Here is a 20346-nt window from a genome sequence, read left to right as displayed (position 1 = left end):
TTTGTTGGTGGGCAGGGAGCGAATGTTGTGGTACAGGATACGGTACGGTTGTTGTACCATGGGAGTGGAGAGTTAGACAAGGGTGGTGAGGGGGGTGAAGGTGAAGTGGGCCTGGTTGTGGGAGTATGTGGCATAGGTGGTAAGATGGAAGATGGAACGGGCAGCGAGGGCGATTTGGGAAAGAGTGTGTGAGCGCTGGAAGGGGTGGATGTTTTGGAGCACAATGGTGGTGAAGCGGATGATGTCCTCAGCGGAGGGCGGAGCGAGTTGTTGGGGTGGATGGGGTCATCAACAGGACGGACAGGCACGGTGAGCTCAGGGGTTACTGGTGGAGGTTTCGCTTTACACTTCGAGGAGTAGGTAGGATGTGGTTCGTTGCAAGTGTTGCAGGAGGGGGGAGCGGTGAGGTTGGGGCAATGCTTGAGGAAGTGGGAGGCTTTGCAGTGGGGACAAGTAGGGGGGTTCTTGCAGGCAGAGGTAATGTGGTCGTTGTAGGTGAGACAGCGTTGGCAGCGGTAGGATTGGACTGGGGAACGGGAGGCGTCCACCTTATGGCGCTGATTGTAGATGAGGACTCCCTCGGTGAGGAGGCGGTCAATGGAGGAGGAGGATTCGGTGAATATCCGCATCAGAAAAGTCGGCCCGGCATCATTCAAGATGCGACGGGCCGAGCGGATTTCAATGTCGGGCCGGGAGTTGAGTTCCGCCAACACCTCAGCCTCCGTGATCACAGGGCTAAGCTTCGTGATCACAGCGGTGAAGGTTGGCGGACGCCGGGGAGGTTGAGGCTGACGGGGAGAGGACGGGGTGTGGTAGGGGGTGAGGTTTGCACGTTGGCCAAATTGGATATGGGGGATGCGGGAGAGGAGATCGGTGTGGAGGGAAGCACTGGGGGATTTTATGAGGACCGAGTCCTTGCGAGGAATCAGTTGGGAGATGGGAGCATTGGGGTAGTATTTCCGGATGGCGAGGGTGAGGGAGCGGGCATCAAGGAATTGAGGGTCAGGATTGGAGAGGACAAAGGTGTGGGTGTCAGGCGTGGCGGGGGCGGGGGTCACAGCCGCGTCCATGGGGGTGGGTGGGTCACGGGGGTTGGGGGTTTTTTTTGGAGGAGACTGCGGGGGAAGGGTCAACATTCGGGTGCTTTGAAGGTTTCGTGAGCACGACCGGGTGGAGAGGGGGCAGGGGTACGGGTTGCAGGGGGAGATGGCGGGGGGCAGGTCCACCCTGAGCAGCGGATGACGCAGACGGAGGGGGCGTTGGTGTCACTGAGACTGTGGAACGTCGAGCAGAAATCCGTGCGGGCTTGGAGCCTGTCGGAGGCGGTGCGGGGAGCGGCGGAAAGTCAGTAGCTGTCGATGGGGCGACAGTGATAGGGGAGGAGTTGGGGGTGGTTACAGCCGAAAGTGGCGTAGGGGTGGGGTGGACAGGGAGAGAAGGAAGGACGGGAAGTGGGGTGGAGGAGGAGGTCCATGTGATGGTGGTTGGAGCAGCGGAGGGAGAGGTGAAAATGATAGTGGTGGTGGTGGTGGTGGTGGGTTGGGACATGGTGGCGGCGTGCGAGAAGGGCGGCGGCGGCGGCGACGGCGGCGACCGGCAGGCGGCGGCGGCGGCGGCTGCTAGCACCGGCAGGCGGCAGGCGACGGCGGCGAGCACCGGCAGGCGGCGGCCAGGCGGCGAGGCCCGGACGGCGAGCAGTAGTGACGGCGAGCAGACGATACGGCAAGGAAACGGCGGGAATCTTCCACGTCGAAGTCGCACCCTGAGAGTAGCCCAGGCAGTGAACGATGAAGACGAGATGGAATCCAACCCTCGAATGTGAAAAACCGCATTTTCTAGTCCCTGCTTTATTAGCGCCATTCGCACTATTCACATGCGAGATTGTTTCTTAAATAAAACCGCAATTGATAGTTTTTTTTATCCTTGACCGTTTTTTTCGAAAGGGCCACGGTGGCAGGTGCTGTTGCAAAATTCAATTGCCTCCTGTGAGGATCGAACTCACGACCTCTGGTTTACTAGAACAGCGTTCTGCCACTGAGCTAAGGAGGCGCCTCCTAGCGCACTTCTCGGGTACTTTGCTCTTATGGACTAGTGAATCGGAGATCTTCAGCTGGAAACGCACCGCATTAGCGACCATTTTTTGCATTTAGTTAGCACAGCTGCTGCTTTCCTACACATCTCACACGATATCGATGTGCACCTCAAATTCCAAAACAACACATTTATTTCGCTTCAGAGTTACTTGCAGCTTCAAATACCTTACCTCTGATATTCATACAAAGCTAGTGATCGTCGTGACCCGTTACGTCCATTACGCAAGGCACACGAGAAGGGCGCAGGTTGCATCCGCGTAGACACAAAATTTTGCTCCGTCCAGCGTGGGGCTCGAACCCACGAGCCTGAGATTAACAGTCTCACGCTCTACCGACTGTGCTAGCCGGGCTCCACACAACAGTTTACGCGTCATACATTACTGATGTGACCTGCCACCATCTATGGAAGATCCTCCAGACTGCAGCTTATTTCCTGCTGCCACAAATGTGCTACGATCCTATTCAATGAAAAATTGTCTCCGAAAGGCATCAAATCTGCTTGAAATGATATGCGCCTAGCTGCATCATTATTCAGCACACATGCTCGACTGTGCTCACAGGCCTGTGGTGTAGCTCTTGGGTCCTGAATCAGATGCAGTAGTTCCAATAAAATCTCTCCTGAACAGCACTGTGCCGAAAATTTCGCTACAGATCACCCTTGTCTTGCTTGTGCTTCAGGTAGACGCCAGTTTGCAGCCAGGAAGCGGACAGCAGCAACTTTCAACTAGTTTTGCAGTACTCAAACAACACAGTAAAACAGCATGCATCTTTTCCAGAACTGGAAAAACACGACCGTGACAGGATTCGAACCTGCAATCTTCGGATCCGAAGTCCGACGCCTTACCCTTTTTTTTTAACCACTGTTTTTTTCCCACACAGCCCATCCAATCGCTCATCGTTTCTGCTTTCTTCGGCTAGCTTCTACACTGTAAATTTATGAGTTTTTTAATTTATTTTGTATTTTATTGTTTTTATTTCTTTTATTTTTTTAAATTTTAATTTTAATTTTTTTTATTTTTTTATTTTTTTTGTAGTTGTTAACTGTTATAACATAAAGGAAACGGAAACAATAGGAGGAGTGGCTTATACCCATTAATGCCATCTCCGGGAAGGAATCCTCTGTATGTGCCGTCTCCATCGGCACTGTGTTCGTTCGCAATGTTTCTCGAATTACCTGTGGCAAATTTACTATAGTGTCCCCCGTACGTCGGAAAACTGTAAAGGTCGGCTTCTCGTGTTGCAATGTGTTCACACCTGTGCGTGTTCGTCTTGTTTAATCGTTTGGTCTCTTCTCTGTACTTTCCTGGCTTGTCTACTCTTAGCTTTACACTCCGCAAGTCTGTGGGGGATCCATGATCGCGTTGATGAGAAAATTTGCGTATTCCTGTTTATAATGTGGAAGTTTGCGAAGTCCATCGTGCTGTGTTTGTAAATATGTCGAAAAGTCTCCAATACTACGTTCTGAGTGTGTAAAAATATAATATATTGCTTGTCCTTTCAGCCATGTTACGGCATTTCGTTTCGTGGTAGGGTAGAGGTCATCGTCCGGTAGAAGTAGACTCTTAAGGGTGATGGCTTGCGGGGACGTGCGTTGTAGAAATGCCAAGAGGTTTCTAACCGCTTTCCAGATGTCACGCGCCGTACCGCATACGAATTGGTGTTCATCAGTATCTTGCACGTTACAGGTTGCACAAAGGGAAGTATCAGCCAAATGTATGGAATGTAGTCGGGAAGTCGTGGGAAGTTTCCTATTGACCACGTAATACCACAATGCTCTCGCCCCCGTTGGCAAATGTGGATGATGAACACTTCTCCATATACGCGGCCAGACTGCCTCGGGGTACTTATCTTCAATACTGTTTCGAGCGTGCGTCGTCATCAAATATTTGTACACTGTTCGCACTGTGACTATTTGTGCCTCTGGCATCCCCATGCGGATGTAGCTATACTCAATCAAAAATTGCTTGAGATGGTGAAGGTCGTCCGGTATGTGATGAACATCCACAGGCGCGTCAAGATTAGCCGGCTTAATTTCGTTCAATAGAAAAGTGGTGATACTATTAGGCGAATTCTTCCATCTGTTATATATAGAACTGACGTACAGAGCCCGTGTCTTCGTATAGACGTCGATGAGGTTGAGACCACCTGACGTCGTCGGTAGAGTCAACGTAGAATACGTCACTTTCAAAATGTGGCCGCGGCTGACAAAGTGGCCGAAGGCAGCTAACAATCTGCTTGCCATCGGGAGGGGTAGTGGAAGTACGCGTGCCACATAGTTAATTTTAGAGACGAGATAAACGTTCACCAAGACCACGCGTTGTATTTCGTCCAGCGACCTGAGGGTATGTTTACGTATGCTCGCGCGCACGGTATTTAGTAAATCTTTGTAATTGATTGCTATCGTGTGTCGGATGTCACGAGTAAATTTCACTCCCAAGCACTTCATGACTGTGATCACCTTGATCTGTCCAGGAATGGGGGTCCTCAAGCCGCGACCGATGTTCAGGACACCGGACTTCATTACATCCAACTGAGGCCCCGCCGCCTTCCTATACAGCTCTACATGTCCATCGCCGTCTGTATCTCAGCCGTGGTTCGCACAAGAAAGGCCACATCATCCGCGTAGGCGCGGCATACAAACTTGTGACCATACATCAGGACACCCTGGAGGTGTGTGTTCAGCGCTGTTAATAGTGGGTCGATGGCGATAGCAAACAGCGCCATCGACATAGGGCAGCCCTTTCTGACCGAACTTTCGATAGTTATCGGCCCCACTGATCGCCCGTTGAGCAAAATCGTGGACTGGGAGTGGCGCAGCAGACGTGCGATGATGGTGAGGAAGCGGTGGGGGAACTTCATTGTCTGCATGGTTTTCAGTAAATACTCATGGTTTACGCGGTCGAATGCTTTGTCAAAATCGAGAGCAACCAAGGCGCACGGAATGCGACAGGCGGCAGCTATCGCTGTGATGTCGCGATAATCACACAAGGTGTCGTGAATGTTGCGGCCTTTACCGACACTCGTTTGTGGTGGGGCTGTGACCGTGTTCATCACCGGTTTGAGTCTCCTAGCTATAATCCTTGCAAAGATCTTATAATCACAGTTTAAAAGTGTGAGCGGGCGGTAGTGTTTTGCGGATTTCGCCAATGGCGACTTAGGAACCGGTATGATCAGGCCCTCACTGAAGTGTCGCGGGATGTCTTTGTCGGGGTCCATTAATTCCCGGCATATGCACGTCAGTTTCGGTAACATCAGTCGTTTAAATGTGCGATAGAACTCCACTTGTAGGCCGTCTGGACCAGGTGACTTGTTCTCAGGGCCCGTGAGCAGCGCATCTTCTACTTCCTCTTCAGTTGGTTCAGCCAACAATTGAATTGCTTCCGTCTGATTCACCTTGCGGGTTATACCCGACAGTAAAGCCTCCATTGCCTCGCGATCCACAGGGCCAGCGGCGTAAAGCGTCGCATTATAGTGCTTCAGCTCAGCTGATATCTCTCGCTGCTGCAACAACAAACATCCGTCCTCCGTCCGTAGTTCAGTGACTAGTTTCCTGCGGCGACCAGTCCGCTCCTGAAGCACGTGATAGATGGAAGGTTGCTCGCCTGCGACACCGTCACGAAGGCGCGCCCTGACTTTGTACCCGATGAGCTTTCGACGCGTCAAATCCGTAATCGTGGCACCTCTTGTAGTAAGACCACGTCGAGTTCGGCGGCGTATAACATGTCACGTAAGGTCTGTAGCTTGAGATTGCTGTTGATACTGTTGATGTTAACAGTCCCTATCCTGTACGCTTGTGCAGAAGTCATTCGCTGATGGAAGGGAGGAAGGCTTTTTCTGTGACCACACGCACTATAGATTACTGTTCACTGGGGCGGGTGGGAATCCCATCCGTATCATCTCTGACCCCGCGCACTATCGCTGTCCCCACACCAACCATAGGGTCGTCATTCAAGTCCCCTCCTGGTGGAACGCTTTCCACATCATCGGCCCAGTCGCCGGTCTCCCGGAGTCCAACCCACGTCGTGTCGCCGTCAAATGTCTGCATGGGTATGTCATGCGGGGTCACCTCCCGTGTCGTGTACACTACCATCTGTTCGGTGGGTGGGTTAGGCGGCTCGGCCGTCGCAAGCATGCCTGCCGGAATGAGGACCTGGTGGATGCCATCGTCCTGTGCGACCGGTGTTCCTCCAAGAGTGCGGGCAACCCGCTGAGCCTTTTCACGCACCTCCTTTGCCGACTGGTCCGCGTTCGGGGGCGCAATCCGTTGTTTTTTGCGTCTGCGGGGTGAGTGCCGTGGGCGGCTCATCTCACTATCTGAAGAGACGGTCTGGGCCGGTTCCTGCGGGTCCTCCAAATCCTGGAGCACGACGGTTTCAGCCGCAGCAACTGCGGCATGGCCCTCGTCATCGGGAGTTACCCGTTGCTCCAACGGGGCAGCGGATAAGTTTGTCGCCTCTATCCGGTTCGCGAACATGGGCGCATCGTGGTTCTCAGGTGGTGACGTGCGAGGAGCCGCCTCCTCTACTGGTAATTGGTCAAGTTCCGGTCCTCTGACTGCTGCAACGTAACTTACCGGCAACGTCTGCATAGTCGCAGGGCTTACGACTTCTCCCACTAGTAACTGCGCTATCCTCCTCTGCATGCAGTCCGAGCGAACATGTCCTTCCTTACCACAGCCTGAGCACGTTCGGGGTTGCCCTTCATACATGACAATGGCTCTACATCCACCGACGTATATATATGAAGGGACGTGACGCCGAAGATCAATTTTTCCCTGCCGCACCCCATTTAGAACAGGGAAGGTATTGAAAGTTGTCCACTTCTCCGCTATATGACTTAAGACCGTGCCATATGTAGTAAGAACAGTATTGATCTGCCCTGCAGGCACCTCAAACGGAAGTTCAAAGATCCTAATGGTCCTGACGCCAAGTCCCGCTATTTCAACCGTCACAGTCCTCACGTTACCGTCACAATGGGTGAACTTAAACCGACCGCCCGAAGAGGCTATCACCCGTGCACAGCATTCCGTGTTCGCCATCTTCACATAGACTGTTCGGCTAACTATCGACAAATGGATCCCGATAACGTCGTCAACTTGTAACTTCACTACATCGCGCAAAAAGGCCTCTATTTCGTATGGATTAGGACGTGCATAATGGTCGTAGAAACAAAATTTCAGTGTGTTTTTACGGAAATTAGAGTCCATCGTTACCACGCGTGCATGACTAACTTCCTCGAGAAACGGCCAGTCCCACCGTGTTTACTCACCACTCGCCGCGGCGCTCGCCCGGAACAGCGAGGACGTAAACAGCGCACGTCCGCGCACCTCGCCAGCCGCGAGTAGACAGGCCATTAGGACACACGGTCCCTGGCGCATCACCCTTCCCCACACACACCTCATTTTCGGCATTTGTATACCTGGCAGAATGAATTTCCCATCTTTGCCGCAATTCTACATCTCAAATTTCACTACTAAAAATACGACGCTACCTCTTGCTGTGTCCCATCCCAAGTTAGATTCAAGCCCTTATGACGCTGATCAAGCAAGCGGTTGCAAATCAGCTTCAATCGCTTAGTGGCGTCTCAGTCGGTTGCAGAAGGTACCTCCCCCTATGTGATACAATGGCGAGTTAGCGCTATTACCAAAGCGCCGCCGCCGCCGACGACAATCGAGAGGGTCTTTATCAGGGGTAGAAAATGCATCACAAGAACTAAGTATTTCACGTCGGCATTCTCAACAACAGCGTTTTCTGGTCCCTGCTTTATTAGCACCATTCGCACTATTCACTTGCGAGAGTGTTTCTTAAATAACACCCCAATTGATAGTTTTTTTTATCCTTGACCGTTTTTTTCGAAAGGGCCACGGTGGCAGGTGCTGTTACAAAATTCATTTGCCTCCTGTGAGGATCGAACTCACGACCTCTGGTTCACTAGACCAGCGCTCTGCCACTGAGCTAAGGAGGCGCCTCCTATCGCGCTTTTCGGGTACTTTGTTCTTATGGACTAGTGAATCGGAGATCTTCAGCTGGAAACGCACCGCATTAGCGACCATTTTTTGCATTTAGTTAGCACAGCTGCTGCTTTCCTACACATCTCACACGATGTCGATGTGCACCTCAAATTCCAAAACATTTATTTCGCTTCAGAGTTACTTGCAGCTTCAAATACCTTTCCTCTGATATTCATACAAAGCTAGTCATCGTCGTGACCCGTTACGTCCATTACGCAAGGCACACGAGAGGGGAGCAGGTTGCATCCGCGTAGACACAAAATTTTGCTCCGCCCAGCGTGGGGCTTGAACCCACGAGCCTGAGATTAAGAGTCTCATGCTCTACCGACTGTGCTAGCCAGGCTCCACACAACGGTTTACGCGTCATGCATTACTGATGTGACCTGCCACCATCTATGGAAGATCCTCCAGACTGCACTTATTTCCTGCTGCCACAAATGTGCTACAATCCTATTCAATGAAAAATTGTCTCCGAGAGTCATCAAATCTGCTTGAAATGATATGTGCCTAGCTGCATCATTATTCAGCACACATGCTCGACTGTGCTCACAGGCCTGTGGTGTAGCTCCTGGGTCCTGAATCAGATGCAGTAGTTCCAATAAAATTTCTCCTGAACGGCACTGTGCTGAAAATTTCGCTACAGATCACCCTTGTCTTGCTTGTGCTTCAGGTAAACGCCAGTTTGCAGCCAGGAAGCGGACAGCAGCAACTTTCAACTAGTTTTGCAGTACTCAAACAACACAGTAAAACAGCATGCATCTTTTGCAGAACTGGAAAAACACGACCGTGACAGGATTCGAACCTGCGATCTTCGGATCCGAAGTCGTACGCCTTACCCATTTTTTATTATTATTTTTTTTTATGGAACCAGGTACCTTGAAATATTCAGTCTAACGCTCTCCCAACTGAGCAATTTTTTTTTTTTCAATGTTCGGATCCGAAGTCCTACGCCTTATCCATTTTTTTTAACCATTGTTTTTTTGCCACTTTTTTTGTTCTATATTTTTCCTTTACTTGTTCTATGTTTTATTTCAGCAATTGATTTTAAAGGTTTCAAAAATTTTTTTATTTATTTTTTTATTCTTTTAATTAATTTTTGGTGTTTCTTTTTTTAAAAAAAAAGAAAAGAAATCCCCTCCTTTAGGGACCGCCGTGAGCATTTTTTCAAGAAGAAATAAAAAAAAGAATTTTCTCATCTCGGATCCAAGTGTATTCAGGTGATCCATGTGCACTGTTGGAGGGAGGTACCGAGGCGCAGTGGCTGAAGTCAGGACACGGCGCAGAAGCAGTGGGGCCTCTTCGCGGCACTACAGATGCTCCGCGTCCCAACCCACCCCCACACTCCCGGTTCACTACCCTATTCCCATTTTTTTGAATACAAGTTTAAGCATATTTCCAAAGTTCTTACCATGATTCTTGAATTGAAGAGTTTTGTGAAATTCGATCGCCATATGCATTTTGAATGCTACAGGATCATCATCCCCAAGTTTGTTAAAGATATAACTAGAATAATTACCCAGTAACCAACTCACAGTATTATTTTTCGTCTTTGGGTAAAACTTAAAATCAGGTCGATAGATCAACATCGCCTGGACATTGGCGGGAACAATGCGAGTGATAAGTGCGACTTGTTGCTGAATCCAGTTCCAGTTGTGGAGACGTTCCACACAGGTGCACCTGTGCAGCACGGTATCTATGAGGTTGCAGTGAAGACAGAGGTCGGTAGCACTCAGCCCTATCCGGTGGAGTCGCTCATTGGTACTTATGATATTATTGACTGCTTTGTACCACGCAGTACGAGGATCCTAGCTCAAAACTGTGGAACCAACGTTTCGCCATACTGCATCCCATTGGACTCCACTATATTTGTTAACAATCGGATTCTGGCTCTCGTGTTCCCTCCTTTCCGCCAAAATGGCTTTAGCCGTTAAAGACTGAGTTTGCCGTAACTGGTGACTAAGGTAGCTATACTCGAGATAATACTCTCTGATATGTTTAAGCCGGTAACAAATAGGTTGAACATTCAGCGGAGATTCAAGACTGTGTGGCCGGAAAGCATGAAATAACTGTGCCGTAAGTCCATGAGGTTCATTCTGTATGATTGCCGCCGTACGTGACACGTACAGAGCCAGTGCTTTGCTCCGTATGTCAACCAATCCCATCCCTCCATGCGTAGGGTGTAGCGCTGCTGTTCGTGCAGATACACGAAAGATCTCGCCTTTCCATAGAAAATTCGTAACCTTTGACATGAGATTGTGAGCCACTCCTGCAGGAATAAGAAGAACCTGCCCCGTGTAGAAGGCCTTAGATAAAACACACGTATTTATCAACGTAATTCTGTCAAATTGGTTCAGACTTCTGTGGTAGTTGTCAATTAATGCACCGTTGAGTTTGTGAGCCACATCCCTCCAGTTCGCTGCCGTCATGTTTAATATTGACGCCTTCAACACTATCCCTAGAGCTTTAAGTTCACCGACGTGTGTGGCACATGAAATTTGAAGACGATCAAGGCCTCGCAGATTTAAAAACTTGCTTTTCTGTTCATTTATGTGTGCTCCAGACGCCTGACAGTAGGTCTTGAGGGCAGCTTCAAGCGCAGTGACGTCAGACTCATCTCTGATAACAATCCCAACATCATCCGCATAGGCTCCTGTTACGGACTTCACTCCTGAGATCGTTAAACCACTAAGCTTCGCCTGCAGGTGCGTGAGAAGCGGCTCCAGCGAAATGACGAACAGCAACATCGACAAGGGGCTGCCCTGAGGGACACCTCTGTCGATTAGGAGCCGTTGCGTGAGTTGCGAATTTACTGAAATTTTTGCAGTGATTCCGATGGCCACATTTTTTATTATTGCGATCGCTGACGGTAAGAAGCCCAAGCGCCGCAGTGTCTCTAGGAGGTACGTGTGATTGACAAGATCAAATGCCTTAAAAAAATCCAGAAAGAGCAGACCACATCTTACGTTGCTGGCGTCAGCTAGCGCAATAATATTCCTATAAAAGGCGACCGTTCGCAGTATAGTCCGCCGAAAAGCACATGTTTGCTGTTTGCAAAGTATGTTGGAGGTGAGCGGCAGAAGCCTCATCTTAACTGCACGAGCTACAATCTTGTAATCGGAATTCAGTAGTGATATCGGCCGAAGATTCGTTACAGATTTTCCACCTCTGGTCTTAGGGAGGAGAACAATTTTACATTCTTTAAACTCTCCTGGAACAGATTGCCCCTGCAAGACCTCGTTCACCATGTCTGTGATCTTCGCTCCTAGTATGTGCCAGTACTTTTTATAAAATTCAATGGGAAGACCATCAGGCCCAGGGGACTTGTTAGTAGGGGAAACGCAGATGATGTCGAAAACGTCTTCGTGACTGAAACCCGAAGAAAGACTGTCACTTTCGTCTGCAGTTATCCTCGAAGGAAGAACTTCAAGGAGTTGAGAAACGCTGTCTGCATGGGGAGCGTTTGAAGTATAAGTCCTGACAAAGTAGCTGTAAAGTTCTCTGACGATATCGCGTTGATGTGTGACCGTCGTGCCATCGTCGAGTTTAAGTGCATCAATGAAAGCCCTCCTTCTATTCTTCGCGTGCTTGACGAGGTGATACAAGGCCACCGTTTCGTCTGCGCGTACTGATTTAACTTTGGATCGAACCTTAAGTCCTTCTAACTGCTCCCGTTTCAGACTGATTAATTTAGCTTTGATTCTCTGAATTTCCCCTATTCTAGTAGCCGTGGCATCCGCTCTGTCATACAAATCTCTTAATACGGAGTAATAAAATTCCATTGTCCTGCGAATTCCAGTAGCCCGTGCAATACCAAAGGACATAAGAACCCTGCGCAGTTTGGGCTTCGCTTTATAGGTCCACCATGCTATAATGCTAGGGAAGGCATGAATAGTGCTGAGGCACTGGTCCCAAGCACGCCTGACGGCCTCCTCCAGATCTGAGTCGGTTAATAATTAAAGATTAAGATGCCACTGATTTTTAAACCAGCGGGTGGGTTGTTGTTGTAAGTTGATACACGCAACCATGCCACTGTGGTCTGAGAAACTGGTAGGAATAGTTTCTACATTTAATAAGTTGGTTGCTAAATTATCAGACACATAAATCCTGTCGATCCTGCTACAGGAATTTCCAACGATGTGTGTGTACCTCACTAAAGTTGGGTACCGAGCTTCCCAGGCGTCCTTGAGTTTAAGATCATAAACAAGACGGTGTAACTCAGGTGAATAATTAAAATTCGGTGTCTGATCTTTTCTGGACAATACACAATTAAAATCACCTCCAATGATCAACTGCGTAGGATTGTTCCGCAGTAAATAAATGATATCTTCCTTATAAAAGCGTGCTCTGTCAGCTCTACGAGTACTCCCGGAAGGCGCGTACAAATTAATAACAGTAACGCCAAAAATATTGACACTCAGTCCTCGACCGGATTCTAATCTTTCAATGTGGGCAACTGGAATACCTTCCCTAATTAAGACGGCAGTCCCCATGTTCGTTTCCGGGGAAGAATTGATTATTGCAACAAAACCGGTAAGGTTTATTTGCTGCAAGGCCACCTCTTGTAAAAGGGCGACGTCTGTATCCGACTCGTAAAGATATTGTTGTAGAGCACGCACCTTGACGTCAGATCGGATCTTGTTAATATTTAACGTCGTTATTTTATATGCCTGTGACATACTGAGACCTATGCAGGAAGGGGGATGAATTAATCATCGCTAACGGTCGGATCGTCATGCCATTCCATTTGTGCATCCGGTTGTAAAGCCAAGTCATGCTCGTTGTGTTTGCCCCCGGCATCTTTATTCTTAGTTTTCTTTCGGACAACGTTCACATTTGGTTGAATTCTGTTCCTGCGGCGCCCACTATGAGCCATCTCGGCAGACGGCGGCGTGGGCGGGTCGTGGGGAATGTCAACGGCCGACGACGGTCCCGACACCACGGCCGGAATCACTCGCGGCGTGTCCTCCGGCGGCAAACCAGCTGCGGAAGTACTTTCGCTATCAACACGTTTGTCATCAAACTCCACATGAAGTGGTTTGTTGACATTTTCCGACACAGACTGCTGTTTATGTTCGCGTTCCGTGTTATGACAACATTCCTGTTGTGTTGCCGTGTCGCGAGCCGCCGCCGTTGGCTGTCCGGCATCCTCATCTAGAGGTGTGGTCTGTTTACTATCACAACTGTCTACGCCGTGGTGAACCCTTGCAGCGACCTGCTGTTCACATGTCGGTCGGTCCACCGGAACCTGGTGCTGTGGTTGGTCGGAGGGCCGACCATCCGTCCCCTGCGACGCCGCGACAGCAGCTTGAATGTCACTATGTGACATGCCAGAGGAGAAATCGTCTACTAGAACGGGACCTTTTAAGAACTTACTATCAGATCTACGTTCCTGCGAGTCTTGTCTCTTTGATTCTGGTGTACTGTGGGCTTCGTCCTCAGACCTACTACCGTCACAAGTCCTACGCCGTTTGTTGGTAGCAGTGTCTCCGGTCGCAAGTGTCGGTTCGTCCGTACTTTTCCGAGGCAGGGTTGGAAATTCCTCAAGGCGCACGACTTCCGGTTCATGCAACGCAGATACACCACCGGCTGTAGCACTTTCTGCCGCTTGATTATCGGTAATAATCTCCGCGAGCGTTAGCCGTTTCCGTTGCTGTAAGGAATTTTTTAAGACGAAAACCCGTTTGGGACAATCTTGACGCATGTGGCCACTCTCATTGCAGATGTGACACGTCAAAGTTTGACCAGTGTAAGTAACTTGAACCCTGTAGTCGCAAACCATAATATGGGAAGGAATATTGACCTTCACATGCATATCTACTGACCGAACACCACTGAAACACTGCAGGCGATGCTGGCTAGACCAGCGTTCATTGCGAATCTGTTTGACGTCCCCATACTTGCTTAACACATCTTTCAAATAACAATTTTCAACTTCTGGGTGCAGATTGAAAATACGTACATTTTTATATTCTACGTCGGCATTAGTAACGATAAAGGTACTTACAGAGTTATCCCGATGTCGGAACTCAACTCGCCCACCATGCTTCATGAGGATCTTATCCAGCAACACCGGGTTCAGTAACTTGACAAAAAAACAATACTGCTCCATGTCGTAATACGCAGTGTGCACCTGATCAGAATTGATACCAATAACGTCCACTATCCAATCATGAATTTCCAGTGAAGTCGGTTGTACGTGACGGGTTGACTTTTCAAATTCAAAGCGGAGGGTACTTTTCCCGGGAAATAACCTGGCCATAGCAGAAATGAACAAGCGGTCGAGGCCGCTAAATAATAACAACGAAAAGGGTTATAAGCTTCACCACAATTAACGGAAAATAATCACTGCTCTTCCAAAAGAAAGTAGAAACAACACAAATATCACAACTCGTAAACACACCGGTTAACAGCGCTCTCAGCACGTCCGAATAGCTCCGTGTCTCTAGCGCAACTTAGAGCTAGCCGGGCTCCACACAATGCTTTACGAGCCATACAATACTGATGGGACCTGCGACCATCTATGGAAGATCCTTTTGACTACAGCTTATTTCCTGCTGCCACAAATGAACTACAATCCTATTCAATGAAAAATTGTCTCCGAAAGGCATCAAATCTGCTTCAAATGATACGTGGCTATCAGCACCATTATTCAACACACATGCTCGACTGTGCGCAGACGCCTGTGGCGTAGCTCTTGGGTCCTGAATCAGACGCAGTAGTTCCAACAAAAACTCTCCCGAACGGCTCTGTGCCGAAACTTTCGCTACAGATCACCCTTGTCTTCCTTGTGCTTCAGGTAGACGCCGGTTTGCAGCCAGGAAGCGAACAGCAGCAACTTTCAACTAGTTTTGCAGTACTCAAACAACACAGTAAAACAGCATGCATCTTTTGCAGAACTGGAAAAACTCGACCGTGACAGGATTCGAACCTGCAATCTTCGGATCCGAAGTCCGACGCCTTATCCATTTTTTTCTTATTTTTTTTATTTATTTATTTTTTTTCCAAAATCGCCTTCCATGGCGTCGGCTTCTTCTGCCTTGATGTTTAGTTATGGTTGTTCTTGTTTGTATCATAAATAGTGGCTCCTTGCCAATTGAAGCCAAGAAACTCCATCCGAAAGAAATAAAATGATGCCGTGAAGGTGAAGACATCGGAGTGCAGTGAGAAGTAAAGTTCTCCAGTAAAGAAAAGTATGACCAAGTGTCTTGGTGGATCAATGAACCTCTATTGTTCCATATGAGCAGGATTCTTTCTTGTGAAATTAAAGCGGCTCTCCGCCGGGTGAAAAAAAAAAAAAAAAAGGAAATGTGTATTCAAAATTAATAAATCAAAGGAAGAGAAATTGGTTAATGTGGTAGTACGGGACTCTTAGATTCCACGGTGGGAATGTCGCGTGGTGACTGCTTCAAGGTTTGTCTTCTCGTGAGGTGGATATCTCATTTTCCGTGTCGGATCTGGACTCTTTCACTCCTGCAGTTTCTCCAAGGTCGTTACCGCAAAGTGTCGTCTCATAACTTTGATGCAGTCACTCGCGAAATGCGGCCGTGCCATCGTGGGCCTGTTCGTAAACGTGCAATCCGAGGTGTGTTCACATACCCATCACCATAATTTGTAACATATTTCCATACGTGTCTGCATAATCCCTGTGTCGCATGATCAGTGCATGTTGATATTCCAAGTACGCGAGGTAGTCGTCAAGTGATGCACGGCGATTGTTGATGATAAAGGCAATGGTGTGGCCTAACATCCATATGGCCGCGTTGTGTTTCCTGCGTGGATATCGTATTTTTTGCGGTCGGAGTAATTCCATTGGATCCACATTTTGTGGTACAGTACGGTCGATGATCGCCAAGTTGCTCCGCATATGAGCGACGATCGGCCCTGCGGTACTACAGGTTAACCGGTGGGCCATAGTATCCACATAGCCGCATAAGTCGCAGTTCGGTGTGGGGCTTAGGTGGATGCTGTGCAATTGTTCATTGGTGGGCACCTTGTCGTTGATAACTAAGTACCATGCGGATGCGACCCCTGAAGGCAATACGCGACTATGGACAGTTCTCCAGACTGTATTCCACTGGATTTGCGGGTATTTTTGGGTTATTCTGTTGGTTCTGCCGTCGGTTGTAAGGAAGCTATATATCTTGGTGTTGGTATACGGTGGATGGATGCCCTCTGCGAGCGAATGTAACTAAATTCACTGTAAGATAGTCGGATGTGGCGAAAGGTGATCGGTATCGTGGCCTCATTTATAGGTGGACTTAGACTGCATGGCCTCCAGATTGAGAGGAGGGTCCTCGTGAAACTCGATGTGTCTTGCGTGACAATTTTCTTCATGCGGTTAATTAACAATGTCCGGCATTTGTGTTTGGTACTAATGAGACCAAGTCCCCCTCTCGACGATGGTAGGGTCAATGTTTCAAAGCTGACTTTAAATATATGTCTCCGTAGCACGTACCAACAGAATGCTTTTTGTATACTGGCTGCGAGGTGATCTGAAACCGGTAAAATTTGGCCTAAATAATACATACGGCTCGCTAGAGATATGCGGACTGTATGAACTTTCTGCAAGAGATCCATTTCCCTATCAGAAATAAATACAGGTCGTTGCTCGAATCTTGTGCAACATATCTGTCCAGTTTTTGGTGGCCATAACATCAGGAACCGCACACCAATGAACGCCAAGAGATTTGTGTTGGTCTTTCGTTGCACACCAGTCGATATGGGTGACATCACCGATTCCGCACCCGATGTGTAGCAACGTCGTCTTCCTCTTGTTCAGCTTCGCGCCGGTGACCGCATTGAAGATGTTGACAATGTGTCCTATCTCCAGTAGATTAGCCTCTGAAGTTACACCTAAGCAGACGTCATCAGCATAGGCAATACATGCCATCTTCTGCATTCCAATGGGGATTCCTCTGGACCTCTCATTTATGGTCCTAAGCAGAGGCTCGACAGCTATGGCATACAACGCCATCGATAACGGGCAGCCTTGTCGGATGGATCGTCTGATCGTTATTGTGTCCGTTAAGTGACCATTGACAATTACACGAGACGTGGCTTTGGAGCAGAGTGACGAAACGGCAGCCAAAACCCATCTTCAGCAGTGCCTTAGTCAGGTATTCGTGACTGATGCGGTCATACGCTTTTTCAAAATCGAGAAAAAGCAACGCCCCAGGCTCTTGAGTGTGCGCTAATGAGCATATCACTTCCCTGAGATCGCAGGCAGCTGATATTATGCTGCGGCCAGCTACCGCTCCATATTGATGTTTACCAAGGAGTTTGTTCAGGACCGGTTGCATGCGCTGCTTCACTGCTCTCGTTATGATTTTAAAATCCGAGTTGAGTAGCGTAATTGGTCTGAGACCTTGGATCTTCCGACTGTTGCCTGGTTTTGGCAAAAGTACAATAAAGCCTTCCCTCAATTCGTTTGGAACAGAATCAAGTCGCCACATCTCATTAGCCATTTGGAGAAACGTTGGAGCCAGGATGTCCCAATAGTGCTGATAAAATTCTGCGCCGAGACCGTCGGGGCCAGGGGATTTCCGTTTTGCAGCGCTGAAGACTGCCTGTTTTAAGTCTTCTTCACTGAAAGCCGCCTCTAGAGTTTCATTGTCCTCGTGTAATAAGACAGAAGGGATGTCCCTGAGAACTTCGTCGCAGAGTGCGTCGTCAACCTGTTGTCTGTTATACAGGTCGCTGAAGTGGCGGTATATATGCAATGCGATGTCCCGTTGTTTAGTAAAGACATTTCCCGCTCCATCTTCTACTTCTTCAATTAGCTTGGCTTTCTCTCTCCGCAGAGTTCGTAAGGTGTGGTATAGGGAAGCCGTCTCATCTGCCGCGATGTCCTTGGGCTGTGACCTACGTATGGTGACTTCCATTTGCTGGCGATAGAGGGTCATAATCTTAGCTTTATATTTCTTGATGCGGCAGTAGGTGTCAACGGCTGTGATGTCAGCGCAGTGATATAATTCCCGAAGACCAGAAAAATAAAATTCTATTGTCTGCCTATGCCAGTACGACTTCTGATACGCATAGCGTTTAATCGTTGTCCGAAGTTTAGGTTTTGCACTATGGAGCCACCATTCGGTGATAGACCTATACCTGGTTCGCGTGCGCCGTAGTTGCTCCCACACCTGTGTTATCTCTTCGTCCAGCTCTCTGTCTTGCAACAGGCCAACATTCAGTTTCCAATAACCCCTCCCACGAGTTACTTGTGGGCATTGGAGGTTTACGTAGCACTGGTGTACGCTATGGTCCGAGAAGCTGACGGGGGCGATATCACTGTTGGCTACCCTACGACCGAGAGCGAGGGAGACATAAATCCGGTCGATCCTGCTGGCAGAATTACTGGTGATGTGCGTGTATGCTACGCGATCGCCGTGTATAAGTTCCCAGCTGTCTAGTAGTTTCAGGCCTTGCACAAGACAGTCGAGCTCTGTGCACTTATTAAAGTTGGGCGTTTGATCCTTTGGTGACAGAACGCAGTTAAAATCTCCGCCTAAAATACAATTCTCAGCATGTCCACCAATTAAAAAGGGGATATCGTTTTTATAAAAAGAGGACCGTTCCTGTCGGCGGTTGCTGCCGGATGGTGCATATAAGTTGACAATCTTAATACCGTTAACTATACAGGCGATGCCTCTGCCATTAATGAGCCGTACTACATTTGAGTGGGGGATGCCGTCTCGTAATTAAATTGCGGTCCCAGTATGGTCTTCTTTGCTAATATTTACTATAGTGGTAAAACCAGCTACTGTCGGTTCCACGCAAACTTCCTGTAGTAGCCCAATGTCTACGTTCGTTCGGCGGATGAAGTCGGTAAACGCTCGAAGTTTTACATCGCTCTGGATTCTGTTCATGTTAATGGTCGTCAGATTATACGTAAAGATTTCAGTCATTGAGGCAGAAATTGCGCAAGCTGGGAAATACCATCACCTCTATGCATACACATACACACACCACTACAGCAATACAAACACCTATAAGGGGCCCTCGTTGCGGTCTGTCTCATCGTCCGAACCCCATGAAGGTCCCGGAGGCTGCTGCCGGCTGTCATCAGATTCCATAGGTTCTACTCCGTCGGGTGGGGGCGGTTCTGGAGCAGCAGATTGGCTGGTTTTTAATTTTGCAGCCACCTGTTGCGCCACGGGCTTCAACTGTTTTGCGGTCTGTGTAGCACCGTCGCGAGCAACGCGAGGTTTCTTTTTATCAGGTGACACTCTGCGTTTGGCATCTTTTGGTGCATCGCAATCTGCCTTTTGAGCTTTCCGGGAACCTGAAGCTGCATGCGGAAGGTTGGTATTTAATTGGCTATCTGGAGAATCTGCAAGAACTGTGACAGTTTCAGCAGGCTGTAATGTCACCTGTCGGGTGTTCACGGGGTCGGGATGCAAAGGGTCACTTGAAGGAATTTCGGTGACGGAACGGATGTTTTCCGACAGCTCTTGGGAAGTGTCTTCTTTCTCAGCTGTGGGTTCATCTGCAATTGCGGTATGGATAGATTCCTTTGCAGCTTCGCCCTCGACAGAACTTTGTTCTGGAATGATGGGTGATTCCGTGTTGATATTATGACGTGCCGGAGCGTCGGACATTTCCACGTCACCGGAATGTGTGACGGCAGATGTGTCGTGCGCAGCACTGTACATCGCGTCGTCGGCAGAGCTCGCGAAAAGGCCGGCACCGGGAAACAAGCGGCTGGCTACGGTGGCGTACTGGGCACGCGGCTGTCCGTCCGGCCCTATCTCGGCTGGTAACTGCACAGGTCTCCTGAGGTGGCCGAACATGTTGCAAACAGAGCATGTGCGGGGTTGCCCTTCATAAACAACTAGAGCTTTAAAACCGCACATATGAACGAAAGACGGAATGTGAGTTTCTAAGTCAATCCTGACAGTTCTGACCCCGTGGTCAACTTTATAGTACATATTGCCACCCCAACGGTCGGCGGTGACTGAGTACACAGTACCGTACTTCGAGAGGGCGTCCTTGATGTACTTAAAATCAAGTTCAAAGGGTAGCAAGTGCACTTTAACTGCCCGAACTCCTAGACCGGCGTAAGTAATGGCAACAAGACTCACGTCGCCATTGCTGGTCTTGTATTCGGCGACCCCGTTCGTAGTGGCCATAATCCTCTGGCAGATATCATCGTTCTTCAATTTAACGTAGAAAACGTTGCTCAAAAAGTCGTATCCCATGCCAAGGCAGTCTTCTGCAGGTACTTTAAACGTGTCACGAAACCAATCA

At 48.8% G+C, this 20346-nt stretch overlaps 4 non-coding genes across 4 annotated transcripts; all 4 read right to left on the bottom strand.

Annotated features, from left to right (window-relative positions):
* Window positions 1-1977: 1977 nt before the first annotated feature.
* On the bottom strand, window positions 1978-2049 carry Trnat-agu (transfer RNA threonine (anticodon AGU)). The gene has a single exon. It is a non-coding gene; the product is annotated as a tRNA-Thr (tRNA).
* Window positions 2050-2370: 321 nt separating this feature from the next.
* On the bottom strand, window positions 2371-2443 carry Trnan-guu (transfer RNA asparagine (anticodon GUU)). Its single transcript has one exon. It is a non-coding gene; the product is annotated as a tRNA-Asn (tRNA).
* A 5542-nt stretch (window positions 2444-7985) lies between these two features.
* Window positions 7986-8057, bottom strand: Trnat-agu (transfer RNA threonine (anticodon AGU)). The gene has a single exon. It is a non-coding gene; the product is annotated as a tRNA-Thr (tRNA).
* Window positions 8058-8373: 316 nt separating this feature from the next.
* On the bottom strand, window positions 8374-8446 carry Trnak-cuu (transfer RNA lysine (anticodon CUU)). Its single transcript has one exon. It is a non-coding gene; the product is annotated as a tRNA-Lys (tRNA).
* Window positions 8447-20346: the final 11900 nt, after the last annotated feature.

This window comes from Schistocerca nitens, chromosome 8 (genome assembly GCF_023898315.1).
Source record: "Schistocerca nitens isolate TAMUIC-IGC-003100 chromosome 8, iqSchNite1.1, whole genome shotgun sequence".
Taxonomy (NCBI): Eukaryota; Metazoa; Arthropoda; class Insecta; order Orthoptera; family Acrididae; genus Schistocerca; species Schistocerca nitens.
Note: the sequence above shows the minus strand (reverse complement) of the source record. Positions and strands in the feature narration are given on the sequence as shown.